Genomic DNA, 21,565 nt, shown 5'->3' with positions numbered 1-21,565 from the left:
GGTGGCCTTCACCGCCAGACTGCAGGACGAAAAGATTTTCTTGGACTGCGCATCCAGTTTCTTCGAGTCCTTGTCCCCAGGCACCATCGGGAAAGAACCAGGCGCTGATTTGGATGAACAGGAGGCCTGCACCACCAAGCTCTCCGGTGTAGGGTGCCTAGAAAGAAAGCCAGGGTCAGTTGGTGCAGCTCGATACCTCCTGGCTACGGCTCTATGAACCGCTGGGGAAGATACTGGTCTCTTCCACACCTCTAGCACCGGATCCAGCAAAGCGTCATTAAACGGCAATAGAGGCTCTGCCGCAGCTGAGGCCGGATGAAGCACCTCTGTCAGAAGGTTCTGTTTTGTCTCTGCCACCGGCAAAGGCAGGTCCAGAAAACTAGCTGCCTTCCGTACCACTGCGTGAAAGGAAGCATCCTCCTCCGTGTATTCCCCTGGAGACGAAAGATCCCACTCAGGGGAAGTGTCCAGCCCACTGGCTGTATCTAGACCATGCAGTCCATCACCCGAGTCCTCTAGTTCTCCTTCTTCCAGGACTCGTTGGTACTCCTGCTCCTCTAATAAACGGAGAGCACGTCTCCTCGAATGAAGCCTCTGCTCGATACGCGGAGTCGACAATGCCTCCGCCGAAGCCGAAGATCTGCGCCGATCTTCAGAAGCCACCAACTCCGCGTCCGGCGCCACAGGTAACTTCGGCGCCGATGAAAGAGCACTCGGAGCGGATGGACCCACCGGAGTCACAGGACGAAATCCCGACGACGGAATGGAAATCTCTGGGACCAATCCCTCCGAAGTCACCGGAGTGGCCACCGGCGCCGACACCGGCGCCGAGCCCACGTTCCCAAAAGGGAGAAAGGGCATAAAGGGTGCCGGCCGTAGAGGCGCAGGATCACCCAATGAAAAGGCCAAAGGGCCAGCCGGAGCACCCCCTAGAGCCATCTGTTGGAAGATGGTACACATCGCATTTAGGAATGCAGTACTATCGGCTCCAGGGGTGGGAAAAGCCGGATAATGGGGTGCCTGTATCGAAGGCGACCCCGACGCCGGCCTCGACGTCTGCGACGCCGGAGACAACACCAGAGGCTGCACCACTTCAATCACCGACGCCTGTCCAGGTGAAGTCGGTGACGCCAGAGAGGGCAACGGCGTCGATGGATGCGGCGTGACCGTGGGACTGACCTCCCAAGTCCTCCGGCGCCGATCCGAAGACCTGGAACGAGTCTCCTTGCTTGAATGGCGCCGTGATTCTCTACGGCGCCGGGAGTCTCGATGACGCCGATGCCTTGGCGAAGAAGACTTCTTATGATGTTTTTCTTTCTTCGACTTCGCCATAAACTTTGCCATAAACAACTTCGCCTCACGTTCCTTGAGGGCCTTTGGATTCATGTGCTGGCATGAATCGCAAGTCGAGACGTCGTGGTCGGAGCTTAAACACCAAAGGCAGTCGGAGTGAGGATCCGTAACTGACATCTTGCCCCCACACTCACGACAAGGCTTAAAACCCGACTTTCTCTGCGACATTATTACTGCAGCGAAGGACTACGCAGCAAAAAATACACTGTAATCGAAGATAACCGTTTCGAATGCACGGAAAAAAGGGAACTGACGTCGGCACGTTGTCGAGGACCTCTTATTGCCTGTATGACGTCAGACGGCATCGCGTGGGCTAGAGTGACGTCCTCGTCGACATGCAGAGACTAGGAAGAAGATTTCCGTCGAATGCTGGCGCCATGGGAGTATTCATTAGGTGAGGAATCCACAGGTAGTTGTATCCATCAGAAAGGTACAATGCATAATACCTCTGGAATAGTAAGCTACCTCAGAAATATTTGAATCATATGCTAATTTTTGCACTGAATAATGATCAAGCACGGCAGATGCCTAATCATTAATTCAATTAACCACCAACTTGTAAAAAGTAAATAAAAAATCATAGGCAAAAGCTGGAAAAAATGACTGTATGAAGAACAGCAGCAAATGCTAAACACCCTTCTCTTCTTACCTGAGTTGTTTCATATAAATATCTGAAACCTCCAAACCCAAAGTGTTAAATGTTGAGTCGATGATCGGAGGTGAAAGTGAGAGGTACATAATTGAGATAATGGAAGAAGCTAGATATTGGACTTCGCCCTTTTTGCAGGGTCATCCCCAAACAGTTTGCCTCCTTCCTCCTATTTTTTCTGATCAGTTTTCATTGGCTTCGGGACTCTGGGCACTTTACCACTGCTAACCAGTGCTAAACTGCATATACCCTCTGTGTAAATTGTGTGTGCACTTGGCTTTTCCATGATTGGCATATTTGATTTACTAGTTAGTCCCTAGTAAATTGCAAAAGAGATGCCCAGGGCCTGTAAATCAAATGCTACCAGGGGGCTGCAGCACTAGTTGTGCCACCCATGAGTAGCTACATGAGTAGCCCTGTAAACATGGTTCCGACATGCCACTGCAGTGTTTGTATGTGCAGTTTTAAACTGCCAATTCGACCTGGCAATTGTACCCACTTACCAGGCCCAAACATTCCCTTTTTATACATGTAAGGCACCCCTAATGGGGGCCCTAAGGAGCCCCATTGCCAGGGTGTAGTGCATGTTAAAGGGGGGACATTTATTGATGTTTTGTACGTGTCCTAACAGTGAAATACTGCCAAATTCGTTTTTCCCTGTTGCAAGGCCTATCTCTCTCACAGGTTAACATGGGGGCTGCCTTTAAATAACTCTTAAGTGCAGTTTCCCTTTGGTAGCAGATAGAGATAAAGAGTGTGGGATCTCTGAACTCAGAATTAAAAAATACATCTTTTGGTAAAATGGGTTTTTAAAATGTCTGTTTGAAAATGCCACTTTTAGAAAGTGGGCAGTTTCTTGCTTAAACCATTGTGTGACTCTGCCTGCTTGTGTATTCCCTGTCTGGTTCAGTTGGGCTGTGCTTTGCTGGGTTGGCCTAAAGTTGCTGCTTCTGCCTGAAAGAGGACAAATACTGAACTTTGTGGTATATTTCTGCTTTTGAAGTGTCTCCAAGGCCTTGGACTGAGCTTGCCTTCTGTTTTGAAGTCTCAGGGCCATCAAAGATGTTTCCTGCCAGCATCTGGACTCTGCTGAGACTCTTGCCCTGCCAAGTGGCACTGTATCCAGCCCCTGGGCCCTTGAAAGGTGAAGCTAGTAGAACAAGGACTGAAATCCAAAAATTCTGATGCACCATCTGCAACTCAGCTGTTTCGTGGCTGGGAAATCAAGCATCACCTGCATCGCGGCTGGAGAAACGACGCACCACCCACTTGCGGCTGCTGAAAACAACACAAACCCCACGCAGAGTGGTTTTCCATCACTTTGCGGGCCATTTTGCACACATCGTCACTTGGTGTCAAAATCAACGTGAACCTGTGCAGATCCGAGGTTCCCCGTCCGGAAAGCGACGCATCGGTCTCTTGCAGAAGAGAAAAATTACGCATCGCCTACCCGGCCGGAGGAAAAAAAAACACTGCACGGCCTCATTTTGCCGATGCACGGTGGCCCGTGCAGCTTTATTTTTTTACTTTGTGTAACAACAAAGTTTCCATTCCTATGGCGCAAGACTCTTTTTACTTCATAACCTGACTTGTGTGTGTTGGATTTTTGTTGTTTTGGTCTTGTTTGATTCAGATAAATATTGGCTATTTTTCCAAACTGTTGTGGTGTCCATTTTGTTGTGTTTTCACTGTATTACTGAGTGTGTAGGTCAAATACTTTACACATTGCCTTTGAGATAAGCCTGACTGCTTAGGCCAAGCTACCAAGGGGACGAGGAGGGGTTATCCACATAATTCCAGTGGCCCTGTATATAGCTAAAGAGCTAGTAGGCCTACTGGAATATTTGTTCAACAAATCCCTTAAAATACAAACTACTCCCAGATGCAGAACATATTTACTTTGCAGTTGGTACAGTCGACATTGCCCACGGGACAGTAAATAAATAATTATACTCCAAGAAGGTGTGCTTACTTTATCACTGTCCCTTTACTGCAGTCTGGGGAGTGGAACAAAAAACCCATGATTTTTCACATGCTTGAGGAGAGCCACCTCACATGATATTAATGATTCTCAGTCAGTCTTGAACTGAAATATTAGTTATAAACTATTGACCGTTGTACAGCATTATCAGCATTATCAAATTTAAGCTCTCCTCAAGGTTAGTTTTATAAATACATACACACAGCACAAGTTTCACAGACTCAAACGTGCAGTTCATCTAATCAGGTTTCTGCTTTGTATTTGCAGCTTACGTCACATTATAAAAATAAAACTACCAGTCCCAGAATGCAAAGCTGAAACATAAACTAAATTAACAAATTACGCACCGAACTAGGGAGCTGGGCAACTTTACAAATACTACTCAAAGGGGTGGATTCCAGCTGAAGCCCCATCATTAATATGTGTGCTGCAAAGAACGTCTACTAAGCAGATCAGAGTGCAAATAATGTACAAATGTAAAAATAACTCTGGCTCTTAATGTTCTTTTTGGAGAGAAAACTTACTTTTGTCTAGTGGAAGTTTGGACTTATTATAATGTAGCACAGAGGGTTAATGTTCTTTCTGGAGAGAGAACTTAATTTGGTCCAGTGGAAGCTTGGAATCATCATAAGGTAGCGCACAGGGTTAATGTGCCTGCTGCAAAGAACGTGTACTAGGCAAATCACAAAGTGCATGTAATGTAAACATGTCAAAATAACTCTGGCAATGTATGTTCTTTCTGCAGAGATAACATTCTTTTGCATAGAGGATGCTTGGAATCATCATAAGGTAGCGCACAGGGTTAATATGCCTGCTGCAACAAAAGTGTACTAAGCAGTTCAGAGTGCATGGTTTGTAAAAACTATACCACCAATCGAATTTGCGCTCTGAGCGCTGTGAGCTCCATGGCAACCAAAAGAACATACTTTTGTCTAGTGGAAGCTTGGTTTCATCATAAGGTAGTGCATAGAGTAAATGTGCCTGCTACAAAAAACATGTACTAGTCATATCACAAAGTGCATGTAATGTAAAAATAACTCTGTTGCTTTACGTTCTTTCTGGAGAGAGAAAGTACTTTTGTCTAGTGGAAGCTTGGAGTCGTCATAAGGTATCGCACAGGGTTAACATGCCTGCTGAAAATAATGTGTACTAAGCAGATCAGAGTGCATATAATGTAAAAAGGATACCACTGATCAAGTTTGCGTTCTGAGCACTGTGAGTGCCATGGCAGCCAAGAGAACGTACTTTAGTCTGGGGAGGCTTGGAGTTATCATAAGGAAGTGAATAGGGTTAATATGGTTGCTTTAAAGAACTTGTACTAAGCAGGTCAGAGTGCATATAATGTAAAAACGAAACTGCCGATCAAGTTCACACTCTGAGCGCTCTCAGCGCCATTGCAGCCAAAATGCCATACTTTTGTCTAGTGGAAGCTTTGAGTCATCAAAAGGGAGCGCACTGGGGTTAATGTGCTTGCTGCAAAGAATATGTACTAGGCAAATCACAAAGTGCATGTGATGTAAAAATGTCAAAATAATTCTAGCAATTTATGTTCTTTCCGGAGAGAGAACATACTTTTGTCTAGTGGAAGCTTGGGGTTATCACAAGGTAGTGCACAGGGTTAATGTGCCTGCTTATGATCGAGTTCGTGCTCTGAGTGCTGTGAGCGCAATGGCAGACAAAAAACCCATAATTTTGTCTAGTGGAAGCTTAGCGTCATCATAAGGTAACACCAACGCGTAATATGTCTGCTGCAAAGAACTTGTACTAAGCAGATCAGAGTGCATATAATGTATAAATTATACTGCCATTCGAGTTTGCACTCTCAGCGCTTTGAGCGCCATGGCAGCCATGAAGCGCAAACAAAAGAAAAAAGTAGTTCACCCACACTGAAGTATATCCGCAATGGTGCAGTTATCCCTGTAATAGGGTCTGTGTCCAAGGCGGTAGCCAAACCGCCCCAAAGGAGGAGAAAGGTAAAGAATTTACCAATGATGTCAAGTGATTTTTGAAAGGCAAGCCCACCAACAAATTAAAGTGAGGCGGGTGAGGTGGGCGTGGTTAAAAGCTTACAGTACTTATAACGTGTCAAAGTGCTTGCATGCTCGACCGAAAAAGGAAGCAAACGTAATGATGGGCACCTGCAGAGCCGCACAGAACGAATACTGTACAATGACTGGATTACCTCCATTCGATCAGCAGGAAGGACAGCTGGATGTTCTAATGGGTTGTTTATACAATTGTGTGAAAACAAGTGCGGCATTGAAAGAAAGATCTTGGAGCTGCTAGAAGAAGCTGATGAAATTACAGAGCCCATTCTCCTTCAAGCAGGAAAGACATTCTACTCCCATGTAGAAAGTGCCTGCCACTGTTAGCTTAGCTTTTCGACTCTAAAGGTAGCAACAAAAACAGCTGAATATCTTGGATTGTTAGCAAATGGAATAGAGATTAGTGTGCCCCAATCAATTTCAATTGAATAGTTTCATGCCAATGTGTGTAATCCTGTTGCAAAAAGAGCCAAGGAGGTTACATTGTGTTGTGTTGTGTAACCAAAACAATTGAGATCCTTGCAAATAAAAATAAGCAGATGAAACAGATCTTCTGTTAATGTTGGAATAAACTTACTTTTGCTGGAATTACCTCAAACTGTCAGCTCCAAGGCTCTGACAGTGGTCCCACTTAGAGAGTTTATATATTTCAGTTTATCCAGTTGATTGATTAATTTAATTACGTCCATAGAGATGTACACAGAACGTACCTTCGTAGCTGTCTGCATCCTGATGAGGATCCTCACTAATGAAGAATACGTATCGGAATCATCAGGACTGCTTGACTACATTTATAACACACAGACTAGCAAAAGAACTTGGTATAACGATCTTAACCAATGAAAAGTGTAGAACAGGTGGTATTTGTACCACTTCCATTGGTCCCAAGATCTGGTAAGAAACCTTGTCTCAAACAATTTGATCAAGTAATGGATAAGCAGTGATGTTAATAGCGAAGTAGCTTCTTGCAGCACTAGGTAATTATGAATGTAGCAGCAGTGGCTGTAAAACAGGAGACAGTGGAAAATACTGTGGAAGATAGTGTCTGTGCACAATCCTCAAGATGACAATCCACCTTGTAGTCCACTAAAGGAAGGATGAATTAACTACAAAAATCTGAATATAAGAACAAGCTGCGTGGATGTCCCCTATACCATCCCAGCAAAAGGTAATCAACCAGCTAGATTGTCAACTGATGATTTCAGACATTGGTGTTTTTGGGGGAGACAGAAGAGTAATCCTTGCTGCTTCAGGCACAGGATCATCTTTTGATATTACAACCTTTTGCAAAAAAATCATTTTTTTAATTGGTGGAGATCTTCTAATGGTGCTGCTGATGCATTTAGTAGTGAAGCAGGTCCAATTGTTGAAGCCATTACCTGCACCAAATCAAGATTGGTTGGATTTGTCAGTATTCTCGGGCGTAAAGCTGGACACTCAACAGTCACTGTGCTCGGAGAGACTATGGCCCTCATTCTGACCCTGGCGGTCAAAGACCGCCAGGGCGGAGGACCGCGGGAGCACCGCCGACAGGCCGGCGGTGCTCCAATGGGGATTCCGACCGCGGCGGTAAAGCCGCGGTCGGACCGGCACCACTGGCGGGCTCCCGCCAGTGTACCGCCGCCCCATTGAATCCTCCACGGCGGCACAGCTTGCTGCACCGCCGCGGGGATTCCGACCCCCCCTACCGCCATCCATCGGACCGCCGGGATCCGGATGGCGGTAGGGGGGGTCGCGGGGCCCCTGGGGGCCCCTGCAGTGCCCATGCCACTGGCATGGGCATTGCAGGGGCCCCCGTAAGAGGGCCCCTACATGTATTTCACTGTCTGCTGCGCAGACAGTGAAATACGCGACGGGTGCAACTGCACCCGTCGCACAGCTTCCACTCCGCCGGCTCGATTCCGAGCCGGCTTCATCGTGGAAGCCTCTTTCCCGCTGGGCTGGCGGGCGGTCTGAAGGCGACCGCCCGCCAGCCCAGCGGGAAAGTCAGAATTACCGCCGCGGTCTTTCGACCGCGGAACGGTAACCTGACGGCGGGACTTTGGCGGGCGGCCTCCGCCGCCCGCCAAGGTCAGAATGAGGGCCTATGTCAACTCCCTTCTCTAATCCAAAATAAAGAAAGGATGTATTGGTTTAATTTGGATGCACTTTGGCATTGGTGGGGAGCTACAGAACAGAATCGGCCGCATGAGGCTTCTTGATGTGTTCAATTAGCACGCTAATGTTTTTCTAAGCACTAGGCAATGGTAGCAGTTCTATGCTGGTAGTGCCTTCTACCTCAAGAACTGGTGGTCTCTGATCGTCGAAAGGGTACTTTCTCAGGAATCCTTTTTTCGACTTGATCTCCCCCACGTGTGGCCCACCCATTACGGATGTCATTTAGGGGACATCAGGAGATAGTGCTGCGACCCCTAGCTTGTCCCTGGCAACATCTGGAACTGCCTTTGCGACACTGGCAAAATCAGTGCCAAGTTAGCAGGGCGGCCTTCCTTATTTTCTGTCCCTTGTTCATTCTTCTAAAAGTATATACAAATAGTGTAATTAGAAAAGAAGCACGCTTAGCTGAAACAAGAGAGTTATTGGCAGTATGATAAGGAAAAATGTTTTTTATATATATGTTGTGTACGCACTTGTGGGTGACACTGTTTATGTGAAAGAAAGCCTGTGTATGTGTGAGCACGTGTGTCTCTATGTGTTTATGAGAATGAATATTAGTGAGCGTCAGTCAGGAGAAAAATGCACCCTATCTAGTAAGATATTGTGCATTTTTCCTCTCCCTGTGCATTGGTGCACATTTGCCAGCCATGTGTCAATGCACACACACCCTTGTATGCATTCTCTGAAGGTTTTGTACTGGAAGAGGGTTCCTTCTAGGACAAAAACTATGCTTTCAGGGGCAGATTTAAGAGCCCCTAGCGCCTCCTTGCGCCACATTAGCATAATTTGTTTTTATGCTAATGTGGCCCAACAAGGCTAAAATCGCTGCACCAAATTTGCAAAGTAGCGCAATGCATGCACTGCACCACTTTGTAACTCTTTTCGCTACATTATGCCTGCACCAGGCATAATGTATGCAAAGGGAGTGTTCTCCCGTAAGGGGGGTGAGGGAGGGGAGGCAAAAAAAGTCCGTTTTTTCAGCACTTTTAATGCCTGTTCAGAGCTAGCGTTAAAAAAAAAAGGCATACCATAGTTTACAATGGGCCTCAACGGGCTTTGGAGGATTAGCGTCAAAAATATTTACGCTAATCCTGTAAAGCTCCAAACTAGCGTCAAAAAGTCTGACACTAGTTACTGCGCACACATGGTGGGTTAGGGGGGCACTAAAGGGCACAAGAAAAGTTTCTTAAATCAGACGCTTAATCTTTGTCAACTTTGTATGTGAGCTGTACTATGCAGCAAACATGCAAAACTGGAAAATGGAGGAGTAATTCAAATATTTCTCCTTGTTATGCCTGCCTCGAGGAGGTGTAACATTCTGGTGCAAATTCCTCTCTACCATTGTGTGTAGATAGGGATTTGTGCCAAAACCCATGGGTGGTTGCATTGGAGTGCTCACGCACCACCATGGAACTCCCCCTTGTTGCAAAATAACGCAAAGGAGCACATAGCTCAATTTTATGTTACTTTGGGATACTATCCAATGCAAATCCTGATTTGCATTGGAAAGTAAACCCCACTCTAACACTCTGTGCTGGGTTTGTGCCACAAAAGTGATGCAAACCTGGAGCACACCATTGGGAAATCTGAGCCTGAGTGGCAGTAATTAATTATGAGTAAGTGAGATTGAGAATGATTAAGAATGACTGTAAGTGAGTGAGTAAGAATGAATAATAATGAGTGTAAGGGACTGTAAGAGACTGTGAGCGAGAATGAAAGAGAGTTCATGTAAGTTAGACAATGAGCATGGGTGAGTGAATTTGAGTGACAGCGAGAATGTGATGTGATCTTGTCAGTTTGTTGTTTGCCCTGGCATACTGAAGGTAAATGTTGTCTTATAGAGATACCCAGGGCCAAATACTGGCAGCTACAGCAATTCTTAGCATGACAGACACCTAGGATAAAATGCTAGCAGTGCCGCACTGGGGGTAATTCTTGGCATACAGTGCACCAACGGTAAAATACTACTAGTACTGACATATTAGAGGTAATCCATGGCATACTGGGCACCTGTGGAAAAAATCCAGGCATACTTGAGGAAATTGTTGGCATGTAGACATCAGTGGTAAAGTGCGGGTACTACCACGATAGAGGTAACTCTTTCATGAAGGTAATAATTTAAGTGTTTGTGTTTTTTTATGTGTTGTAATTTATGTTGTGGGTTTAGGGGCGGGATATGTGGGATGTAGGGGTTATGGGTGGGGAAGTGTATTAATACTCAGGTATTAATTTAAGTACTTGTGTTTTTTTATATGTTGTAATTTATGTTGTGGGTTTAGGGGTGGGATATGTGGGATGTAGGGGTTATGGGTGGGGAAGTGTATTAATACTCGGGTATTAATTTAAGTATTTGTGTTTTTTATGTGTTGTAATTTATGTTGTGGGTTTAGGGGTGGGATATATGGGATGTTGGGGTTATGGGTGGGGAAGTGTATTAATACTCAGGTATTAATTTAAGAACTTGTGTTTTTTTATATCTTGTAATTTATGTTGTGGGTTTAGGGGGGGATATGTGGGCTGTAGGGGTTATGGGTGGGGAAGTGTATTAATACTCAGGTATTAATTAAAGTACTTGTGTTTTTTTATTTGTTGTAATTTTTGTTGTGGGTTTTGGTGTGGGATATATGGGATGTAGGGGTTATGGGTGGGGAAGTGTATTAATATTTGGGTATTAATTTAAGTTCTTGTATTTTATTAAAATTTGGCATTTATGTTGTGGGTTTAGGGGTGGGATATATGGGATCTAGGAGTTATGGGTTGACAATATATTAGTAGTTTGGTATTATTTATTGTATTTGATTAGTTGTTTTTTTTTTGTATTGAAAGTATATTTAGAATTAGGGGTGGGATATAGGGGATGTAGGGTTTATGGTTGGGGTATTGTTTTTATGATGAATTTATTTTTCTATGTTTGAGGTTTTTTTTTTTTGGGGGGGATGCAATTTGCTTTATTGGTGGATTATGATTTGGACATGTATTGATAGTTTATAATTTTTTATTATGGGTGAATTATTTTTTTGTGTTATATTTTTAGGTTTTGTATTTTTTTGTTGTTGTTATTGAAGGTGTAAAAAAAATTAGTTTTAAAATAGTTATGTTTAAAAATGTATATTTGATTTTTTAATAGTATAGTAGTTGGTATAGTAGATTTAGGAATATAATAATTGTACATTTTGTAATTTTAATATTTATTAGATTTTAATTTTTTTTGTGTTTTTTAAAATTTGTTAAAATGTTTTGTATTTTTTTTTTTTTTTTAATTGATGTAATTAATATTCTTCATATTTTCTAATTATTTTTTGGGATGTATAATTTTTTATATATATTAACTTGTTTTAATATTATTTCTAAAAATTAATTAGTTAAATAATTATTTGTAGATTATATATAGAATTTTGGGCCAGATGTAGCAAGGGTTTAGCGAGTCGCAAACGGCAAAAATCGCTGTTTGCGAGTCGCTAAAGACTCATTGCTATGTAGAAATGCATTTTGCGAGTCGGATCCGACTCGCAAAATGCATTTCCGACTCGCAAATAGGAAGGGGTGTTCCCTTCCTATTTGCGACTCGCAATGCTATGCATTTTCATTTGCGACCGCGATTGCGGTCGCAAATGAAAGCGCAGTTACCATCCACTTAAGGTGGATGGTAACCCAGGCGCAAACGGAAAGGGGTCCCCAAGGGACCCCTTCCCCTTTGTGTCTGGAAAAAATAATAATTTTTCAGGGCAGGCAGTGGTCCAGTGGACCACTACCTGCCCTGAAAAATGCCGAAACTAAAGGTTTCGGTTTTTTTTTCAAAGTGCAGCTCGTTTTCCTTTAAGGAAAACGGGTTGCACTTTAAAAAAAAAAACTGCTTTATTTAAAAGCAGTCACGGACATGGTGGTCTGCTGTCTCCAGCAGGCCACCATCCCTGTGAGTGCCCTGAATCGCTATGGGGTCGCAAATTGCGACCCACCTCATTAATATTAATGAGGTGGGTCTTTGCGAACCCATAGCGACTCGCAGAAGGTGTCTGAGACACCTTTCTGCATTCCAAATTGCGAGTTGCAATTTGCGAGTCGCTGGGACTCGCAAATTGCAACTCGCAATTTTGAATTTTGCTACATCTGGCCCTTTGTTATATTTTTTTAGGTGTTACATTTTTTTGCAATTGCAATAATGTTTTTTTTCATGCTAAATTATTTTTTTTTTTTTATATTTTTTATTTTGAACATAAGCAAGTTTAAAAAATGCAAAAAAATGTTTTTAAGTATTATTTGATATTTACATATTTATAGAAATGTTTTACTTATTTATTTATATTTATTTATCTATTTTTTGTGTTATTTTCTTATTTTCCCCATTATAGTCTATGAGTGAAATAGTCAGTTTTCTATTTTTAGTGCTCTTCCATGTTTACGTTGTTTGACGTCTTCTGTATTCAGTCGGAGGAGCGTCACGGTCAAGATAGGACAGAAGTGGAGACCTCGTTCAGGTAAGTGGGATTATACTTTTTTTTATAGTATGTAGTTGGGTATTTTTATTACAGAAATAGTTGTCGGAGGTAGTTATAAGGTAGGTAGTAGATTTTCGGTGTTTGTTATGTTTGTTATGTTTAATTATTTCTTTTCGTATATTTTTGTATACAATAGTGGTTTCGTAAAAGTAAACAAATTTGTTTAGCAGTGTTATATCTTATCAATGATTATACTGCTTTTGTAGTAGTTGGAAAGAATTGAATATTTTTTTGATAAATTTAGTTTTGGGATTTTTGAGGGAGTCAGTTGTTTGGTTTATGAATTTTTTTTTAGTTTATTGTAATAGGTTATGTGATTCATTTTTTTTGTGTTAGTAGTATCCTTTATATCGTTTTCATGTCTTTTTCTTGATAGTTAATGTTTTAATTAATGATGTGGCTTTGGTTAGTATGTGATTAATTTTTTTACTTTTTTTGGTTAAAAAAAAGTATATTTGGTATTTTACGGTTTTTAGATATTTTTCGAATTTCTGGTTTGGTAAAGTATTATATTTTATTTCTTTGATTGTTATTATAGTATATAGAGTTGTTTTTTTTTATCATCCATTTAATAAGAATATTTTTTAATTGTTTTTGGATGATTAATGATTTTGTTTTCTTTTCTCAGTATGAGATGCTTCTTTCTATATTAATGAAGAAGATTTATTCAGCATCATGTGTTTGGATAAAGACATGAAAACTTCAAAGGTAGGAACAATTTTTGTTGTGCAAATTTAGTGTAATTTTATTTTTTGAAAAATGCCAATTTAATTCATGGTGTTTGTTTTTTTTAGAACTGGCAAGTAATTGTTTCAGTAGGTTAGTTGTTGTTATTAATGTAGAATATATGCTAGACTGTTGAGGTAGTCTGATGGTGTTATTGAATCAAATTGTTTATTTTTGCCAAAATTCTTTCGTCATTTCTTTGCTTTTTTTACTTGTGCGTGGATTCAGGCTACCTGACATTGATTGAGCAAGTCTCATTTCTTGGAAACTGTGTTCCTTTTTCAAAATTTCCATGAAATGATACAGGTTTGGGTGGGGTTTACCTATTACTTTATTGAAGGCGTTGTGCCATCCTTCTATGGCATTATTAGTCTTTGCACCGCCTTCTAAACAGGTTTGGTAGCAGTTCCACCATTCTATTGGAAATCTTGGCTTTCGTCTGCGACTAGATCTGTTTAGGTGTCCAATCCAGGTTTCTTCGAAGTAATTTAGTAAGGGTTGTAATTTGTCTTAATTTTGTGTATAATAGTTAGACTCTGTTATTGTGGTGTAATACTCATCTACTTTTGTAGGTGGTACAAAACATAATGCTGTGAGTTTTTTAAATTCAAATTGTAGTATGCAATCTGAGAAATATTCTCTACTTAGAGATTATTTTTGTATTCTACGCCAATATGCTTGTGAAAAGTGGAAAAAGCATCCTTGAATTTGGGTTTGTGGATATATGTTTAGTATTGTATTTATCATTGATAATTCGAAATCTAGTATTACTTTTCTAGGTGTTTTATTTAATGTTTTGTTTTTGATTGTTGATAAAAATTCACTGTAAGTAGAGGAATGTTTATCAGGCAGTAATACACTAGGGGGATTGTAGTGTTATTTTTTGTGGCATGTATGGTGTAAATTTGAGTGAATGGATGGGGTGTAGATTTAAAGGTTCCATCCATCACCCAAATTTCACTATTTTGTAGGATTAGTAAGTTGGATGTTGTGCTGAATATTAGTATTCTTTTTTGAGGGTTTTCGTTGTCATGAAAGTTTCTTTGGAGAAGGTAATTGTTAGTTCTGGAGGGATGTTAATTGCTTCATAGGTTTGTGGTGTTATATGTTGGGGATTACTTGCCAGTCTTTCTCGTTGATATATTCTCCTAAGGTTTGGTACAGAAGGCATGCTACCGGAAATCTGTATTGGAATATTTTGTACTACCTCCCTTATAACCTGTCCGCAGGAGTCATTGGAGGTGTGTGCAATGTTTTTTATTTTTTGTATGTTTTCTCTTATTTCAATTTCTATTGCAGAGGCAGAGTGGTTGTGATCTGTTGTCTTAACAACGGTGTTTTCTAGAGTTCCAGCTCTGCCTCTACAATGTGAAGAGTAGAATTGTACACACCTCCAATGGCTCCTGAGGTTGACAACCTTGTCTCTGCAATAAAGATAACCTTCATACTTTAGTAGCTGGTTTCCGGTTCTTGAGGTTATGTAACTTGCTTCTCCTTGTGATGCCATTTGTGAAATATCTGTAAATAATATAAAAGAAATAGGTTAAAAGAAGTTTGCAGTTTTTATTATTAAATTTGTGCTGGATTTAGTTTACCACTTAGTAAGTTAATTAATATATAATGTATCCTATTTGTAAGTATTTGGTGTAGGTGGTTTGTTATCTTTTATATTTGGTGATTGTGTGTTATTTATTGAGGTAAGTAATTTTTGCTTTTAGATTTGTATTTGTGGGTCTATTGTGTTCCTAGTTTTTGTTATGAGGGCAGTAGTTGGTGGAGTTGTAATAGTATATTATTTAATAATTATTCCGTAGCACTTATGTTAATGTAAGTATCTAGTGAAGTTACTTTGATTATTTTCTAATGTTTTGAGTATTGGTAATGTGATATGAGGTAAGTACTTGGTGGAGTAGGAATAGTAATTTTAGTGCTATTTACTGTGTAGCAGCTGCTGTGATGTAAGTATGTGGTGGAGTTGTTATAGTACATTTTGGGAAACATCCTTTACTACGATGTTTTATTTATGAAGTTGTGGTTAATGAAAGTGTAACAATGCTTTTTTTAACAATGAATATGTTATTTTGTGAATTAACTATGTATGTTCCGAATAATTAATATCTGTGGTTAAGGTACACAGAAGGGAGTTGGTGAAGGCGGACGATGTAGATCACAAGGGGTTTGATTAGGTTTGGGGGGGGGTTTAGATTTTGGGGAGGGGGTGGGGGGTTAGGGGGTTTTAGGTTTTGGGGTGGGGTTGGGGAGGTGGGGCGTTTTTGGTTTTGGGTAGGTGGTTGGGGTCAGGGGGTTTTAGGTTTTGTGGTGCGTTTGGGAGGGTGGAGTGTTTTTGGTTTTGGGGAGGGGGTGGAGGGTCAGGGGGTTTTAGGTTTTGGGGTGGGGACAGGGGGTGGGGCATTTTTGGTTTTGGGGAAGTGGTGGAGGGTGAGGGGGTTTTAGGTTTTGGGGTTGGGGGGTGGGGCGTTTTTGGTTTTGGGGAAGTGGTGGAGGGTGAGGTGGTTTTAGGTTTTGGGGTGGGGTTAGGGGTGTGGGGCGTTTTTGGTTTTGGGGAATGGGTGTGGGGTCAGGGGGTTTTAGGTTTTGGGGTGGAGTTGGGGGGTGGTGCGTTTTTGGTTTTGGGGAGGGGGTGGGGGTAGGGGGTTTTTGGTTTTGGGGTGGGGCGTTTTTGGTTTTGGGGAGGGGGTTGGGGTGAGGGGGTTTTAGGTTTTGGGGTGGGGTTGGGGGGTGGGACGTTTTTGGTTTTGGGGAGGGGGTGGTGGGTCAGTGGGTTTTAGGTTTTTGGGTGGGTTTGGGGGGGTGGGGCGTTTTTGGTTTTGGGGAGGAGGTGGGGGGTTAGGGGGTTTTAGGTTTTGGGGTGGGGTTGGGGGGTGGAACGTTTTTGGTTTTGGGGAGGGGGTGGGGGTGAAGGTGTTTTAGGTTTTGGGGTGTGGTTGGGGTGGTGGTGTGAGGGATGTAGGGTGAATGGTGCTTATTAGTAATTATTTTTTCAAGTATGGTTTTACAATGAAATATTGTTGTTAAGGTATTTGTGATAAGATTGTTAGTAGTAAGAACAAGGTTGGTAGTCTGTCCTTGTTGTTAAGGCTCTAGTTGTTTTGGAAGTTGGTGTTTTGTTGTAAAATTTATTTATGTTTCTTGTGCAGCAGCTGTTTAGAGATAAGTGTTTGGTGGAGTTGTTATAGTTATTTTTTTTATATAATATATGTACTGTGTTTGTGAAGTGTTTTTAATTTTATAGAATTTATGTGTGTTTGGTGTTATGTTAAGGGGTATTTGAATAAGAATGTTTGTTTGGTTTTATTTAACTAGAAAATCTGGTTGTATGTTATAATGAAAATATTATACTTACTTTGAGTTTTTTTTCTTATTTCAGATGTCATTTGAAAAAAAATTGATTTCTTTCAATTTTTTATGTCTTCTGGTGTTTTTTGGGGTTCTTGGAGTCTGTAAGGAATAAGAAAAAGTCTATTATTTAGTTTATTTTTTTGTTTTATTAATTATTTAGTTATTTTGATTTAGAAGTAATTTTTTTAGTAGGTTTCAAATTTGGTGAATAATATTTGTTTTTTGGTTAAATTTATTAGGTGAATTATTTATTTTTTAAACTGATTTGTAGTTTTAATATTTAATATATATATTTTAATTATATTATGGTATTCGTTCTTTAACAATTTTTTTAATGAAATTGTTTATGGTTTAGTGAAATTGTTTTTGAATAATGGTAATGGTTTACCTTTGATGGTGAAGATGTCGTGTTTATTTTTCTGGTCAGATTCTTGATATTTATGCCTGTAACAAAATAGTACGAAAGGTACGTTAATTATATATTATTTTAGCTGTGGTATAGGTTAGTAAATTTCTTTATATTTATTTATGGATATTTTACCTTGTTATCTCAGTAGATGGCGGTGTTGGATAAATTATATTTTAATTCTTTTCCGTAGTGATATGCTCGTCTTCTCTGTAAGTTGTTCGGTGTAGTAATGAGTAGAAAATGGAGGTAGTTGGTATTTATATGTGTTTTTGTAACTATTGTTTTATTTGTAAATTTAATGTGTTTTGGATGTGTTTTTTTATTGTGAATTCGTTTGTGATGTTAGATTTATATAATTGTGGAGTGTATTTGTTTTGTAGTTTGTATTTTTTTTTTATGTTCGTCCTCGTTTGTTCAGTAGAGGAAGTACTTCCTGGGTCATGTAGAAAGTGTTGTAGGACTATCGTTTAATGTAGGTTTTTTTTTTAGCGTTGTGTTCGTTTTATAATTATTTAAGTATTATTTATTTTGTTTTAAAACGGTGTTTATATGTTTTGGATTTTTGTGATGTTTTGTGTTTTTGTATGTAGGAAATATATAGTTATTTTCGATTTCGTTTTTTTTTACGTAGTACTGGTTTTAATATTTTATTTATTAATCGTTATTGTTTAGTTGTGGTGTTAATTATTAATATTTTTCGTTGTTTGGAGTTCGTTTAAAATATATTCGGTGTTTAGGTGTTTTCGGTTTTGGGTAGTATTTGTTTGGGTATTCGTTGTTTGGCTAGTCGTTTGTTTGGGTAGTAGTTATTTTAGGATACGTTGTTTAAGTATTCGTTGTTTGGGTAGTAGTTTGTTTGGTTATTAGTTATTTGGAGAGTCGTTATTTAGGTAATTTAATTTTTTGGGTAGTCGTTGTTTAGGTAGTAGTTATTTGTGGAGTCGTTGTTTAGGTATTCGTGGTTTACATAGTAGTCGTTTAATGGAAGATTCGTGATTTAGTGGTTTTCGTAGTCGTTAAATAGGTGTTTGTTGTTCAGGAATAATTTAGTTAATGTTTTTTTTCGTTGTTTAGACTTTGTGGTAAAATAATTCGTTTTATAGGTTTTTTCGGTGTTGGGAAGTCGTTGTTTAAGTAGTAGTTGTTTAGGTAGTAGTGGTTTAGTGTCATATTCCACCATACCTGCATGCCACTACCACCCCTCACCCTGACACCCATCACTCCACTCCATCCCACACAGTGCACCACCACAATTAACAAACATAAATGCCAAGCCCTGCATGCCATACTCACTGCATGTACACCCACCATCAATGCATGCACAGCATGGAGAACTAACAATCCCACAATCCATCACCATAGACAAACAAAGGTGGCAGGGAAACAGCAAAAATACAGGGGAAGCTAGGGATGCAGAATATGTCACAGACATGTAGCATAATACACCACTTACATCCCCACAGGTGCCCCAGCCAACCTCAGCGGCGAGGAGGTGCCATGGCTACCGAGACCTCTACCAGAAGATGCCCTCAGATGACAGCAACTCAGGAGTTCTGGATCCGGATGAACTCCCTGGCCTATCAGGGACCACTGGTCAGTCGGCTACCCCAGCCCATACCCACTCCACCACAGAGCTTCCCCCTCACTATCCAACACCACAGCAGCCACCCAATGTCCCCAGACCTCTGTCCCCAGGACACTTCAATCGGCAGTGTGCCCACCTGTACAGGGACCCCAGTCCACACCTCACAGGCAAGACAATGTGGGTCCTGGGGTCAGTGGGCACACCGTTCAGGGGACACATGCAGGGGGCCAAAGACACTCGGAGGACAGCTGTGCGCCAGGGGGAGGACAGGGTCAGGGAACCCACTGTCCAGTAGGTACTCACTAATGTCTTGGTGGTTTAACAACAATCCCAGGACAAGATGGGTCAGGTGATAGACATCATGCAGGAGAACCAGCGGCAGCAGGAGGAAAACCACCAGGAGATCAAGAAAGAATTGCAGGCCCTGAACACCACCATGGTCTCCATTGCAGGGGTGTTGGGTGATATGGCCAACATCATGAGGGACTACACATCACACCAGCGGGCCCCTTCCACTAGCCAGTCTACTGACCAGCCCTCTACATCTGCTGCAGCTAGTGGACATGAGGGCCTGCCACAGGACCCACAGGCCACTAGCACCCCTCCCCCTGCAGACGGTGAGCCACCCTGCAAATGTTCCCTGTGACACAGGCAGACACCAGAGACACTTGCCAAGATATAGACCACTGCCAGGAAATGAGCCCCTCCTGAAAGTTCCCCTTGTGTACCACTGTGTCATCATGTCCACTTTGAACTGCCATTGCTCACCTTTCTATCGCCCCTTGGACACTGGACCTGTGCTACAAACAGACTGGACCACTACTCTGAACTATTCCCAACCATGACCCCACACTATTGCACTTCCCATTGTAAAAGAAGTTTCAGTAAACACCCTTGGACACAACTTGAGTAATAGTGTTTTATCTACAGGTAAAGTACAATGTAATGAACTGTAATGAACTGTATGATCTTGTGTGAATGTCCAGTAACATGTTGATCCATCCAAAAAATATGTCTCAGCAGTCTGTACACATCACAGCAGTACACTGTTGGAAGGCATAGGTGACAGTCAGGTGGGATGCAAAGGGAATGACTGGCATTATGCTGCAGTCACACAGTACAACACTAAAATGTAGAAAGGTTTAGTTCAACAGTCTTACCTGAGTGTCATTGGAAGTACTGCTGGATCAAATGTGACCTGTTCTCCACATCCTCCTTCTCTTCCTTCTCCTCACTGTCCTCAGTGTCCACTGCGGTCACTGCTGCTTTGTCACCCCCCCTCCTCCTGCAGATAGGGTAGATGCCGTCTGAAGGCCAAATTGTGCAACATGCAACACACAACAACAATTCTGCAGACCTTCTCAGGGTAGTAGCATAGGGATCCACCTGTCAGATGTAGGCACCTGAACCTAGCCTTCAGGGGCCCGAAGGTCCTTTCTACAATCCTCCTGGTACACCCATGAGCATTATTGAACCTATTTTCAGCCCATGTTTTCAGATTCCTAACAGCAGTCATGAGCCATGACAGGTTTGGGTAGCCGGAATCACCTGCAAGTAGTAAGGGACATACATTAGCCATGCACAATGGCATGGGCTATGACTCCTGAAGACATACACTCACAGACATTGGGTGGGGACAAAGGCTCACCTATTAGCCACACTCTGTGCCTCTGTAGTTGTGCCATCAGCTTTGGGACACTGCTATTCCTCAGGACAAAGGCATCATGCACTGATTCTGGATACTTGGTAGTGATGTGGGAGATGTACTGGTCAGCAAGGCACACCATCTGGACATTGAGTGAAAGGAAACTATTTCTGTTCCTGTACACTTGTTCATTGGCCCTGGGGGGGTACTAAGGCAATATGGGTCCCGCCAATGGCCCCAATACCATGTGGTATATATCCCATCGTATAGAATCCAGCCTTCACAGTGGGTAAATTGTCTACCTGGAGGAATGTGATGTAGCTGCACATGTGTTTGAGCAAGGCTGACAAAACCCTTGAAAGCACAATAGAGAACATTGGTTGTGACATCTCTGCAGCCAGGCCCACTGTCACCTGGAAAGAACCTGTTGCCATGAAATGGAGTACTGAGAGTACCTGCACTAGAAGAGGGATTGCTGTGGTGCTACAAACAGCAGGTAGCAGATCAGGTTCCAATTGTTCACACAGCTCTGTGATTGTGGCCCTGTCCAGATGATAGGTGAGTATGATGTGGCGGTCCTCCAGTGTAACCAAGTCCACATGGGGCCTGTACACGGGTGTGTGCCTCCTCCTATTCCTCTGCAGTGGTTGGTACCTAAGGGACCCAAATGAAAGAAAGGAGTGACAACAGGAACCATGAACACACTACAGAGCATGTTTGTATGTTGGACACTGGAACTGTGTAGGTGAGTATATTTGACTTTAATGACACACTAATTAATCTGTATATGTGTACCAGCATTAGAAAATGGCACCCGCCCATCCTGTATTCAGGGAGAGGTGGAAGTGACCTCACTCTGCTGGCGTTAGCGTCATGGCAGAAGGCGGCCTGCACCACCGTGCAATTCCTCATTGGCTTACATGGCCCTCTATGGATAATGAGAAACAATGATGATCAACGCCGGCGGTGATGGTGTTCACCACCGCAGACGTGACCGCCATTTCCTTTCTACCACTTCACTTGATTCCTGACTTTCCACAGGACAACATCTCCACTGCGTGTGCTGCTGTGACCTGTGTCTGGAACCTGCCATGGCTCGTGCAACAGGGGTAAGGACCCCAGCCTTCACGTCAGAGGAGTTGGAGAGCCTCATGGACGT

Source organism: Pleurodeles waltl, chromosome 8, assembly GCF_031143425.1.
Source record: "Pleurodeles waltl isolate 20211129_DDA chromosome 8, aPleWal1.hap1.20221129, whole genome shotgun sequence".
Classification (NCBI taxonomy): Eukaryota; Metazoa; Chordata; class Amphibia; order Caudata; family Salamandridae; genus Pleurodeles; species Pleurodeles waltl.
Note: the sequence above shows the minus strand (reverse complement) of the source record.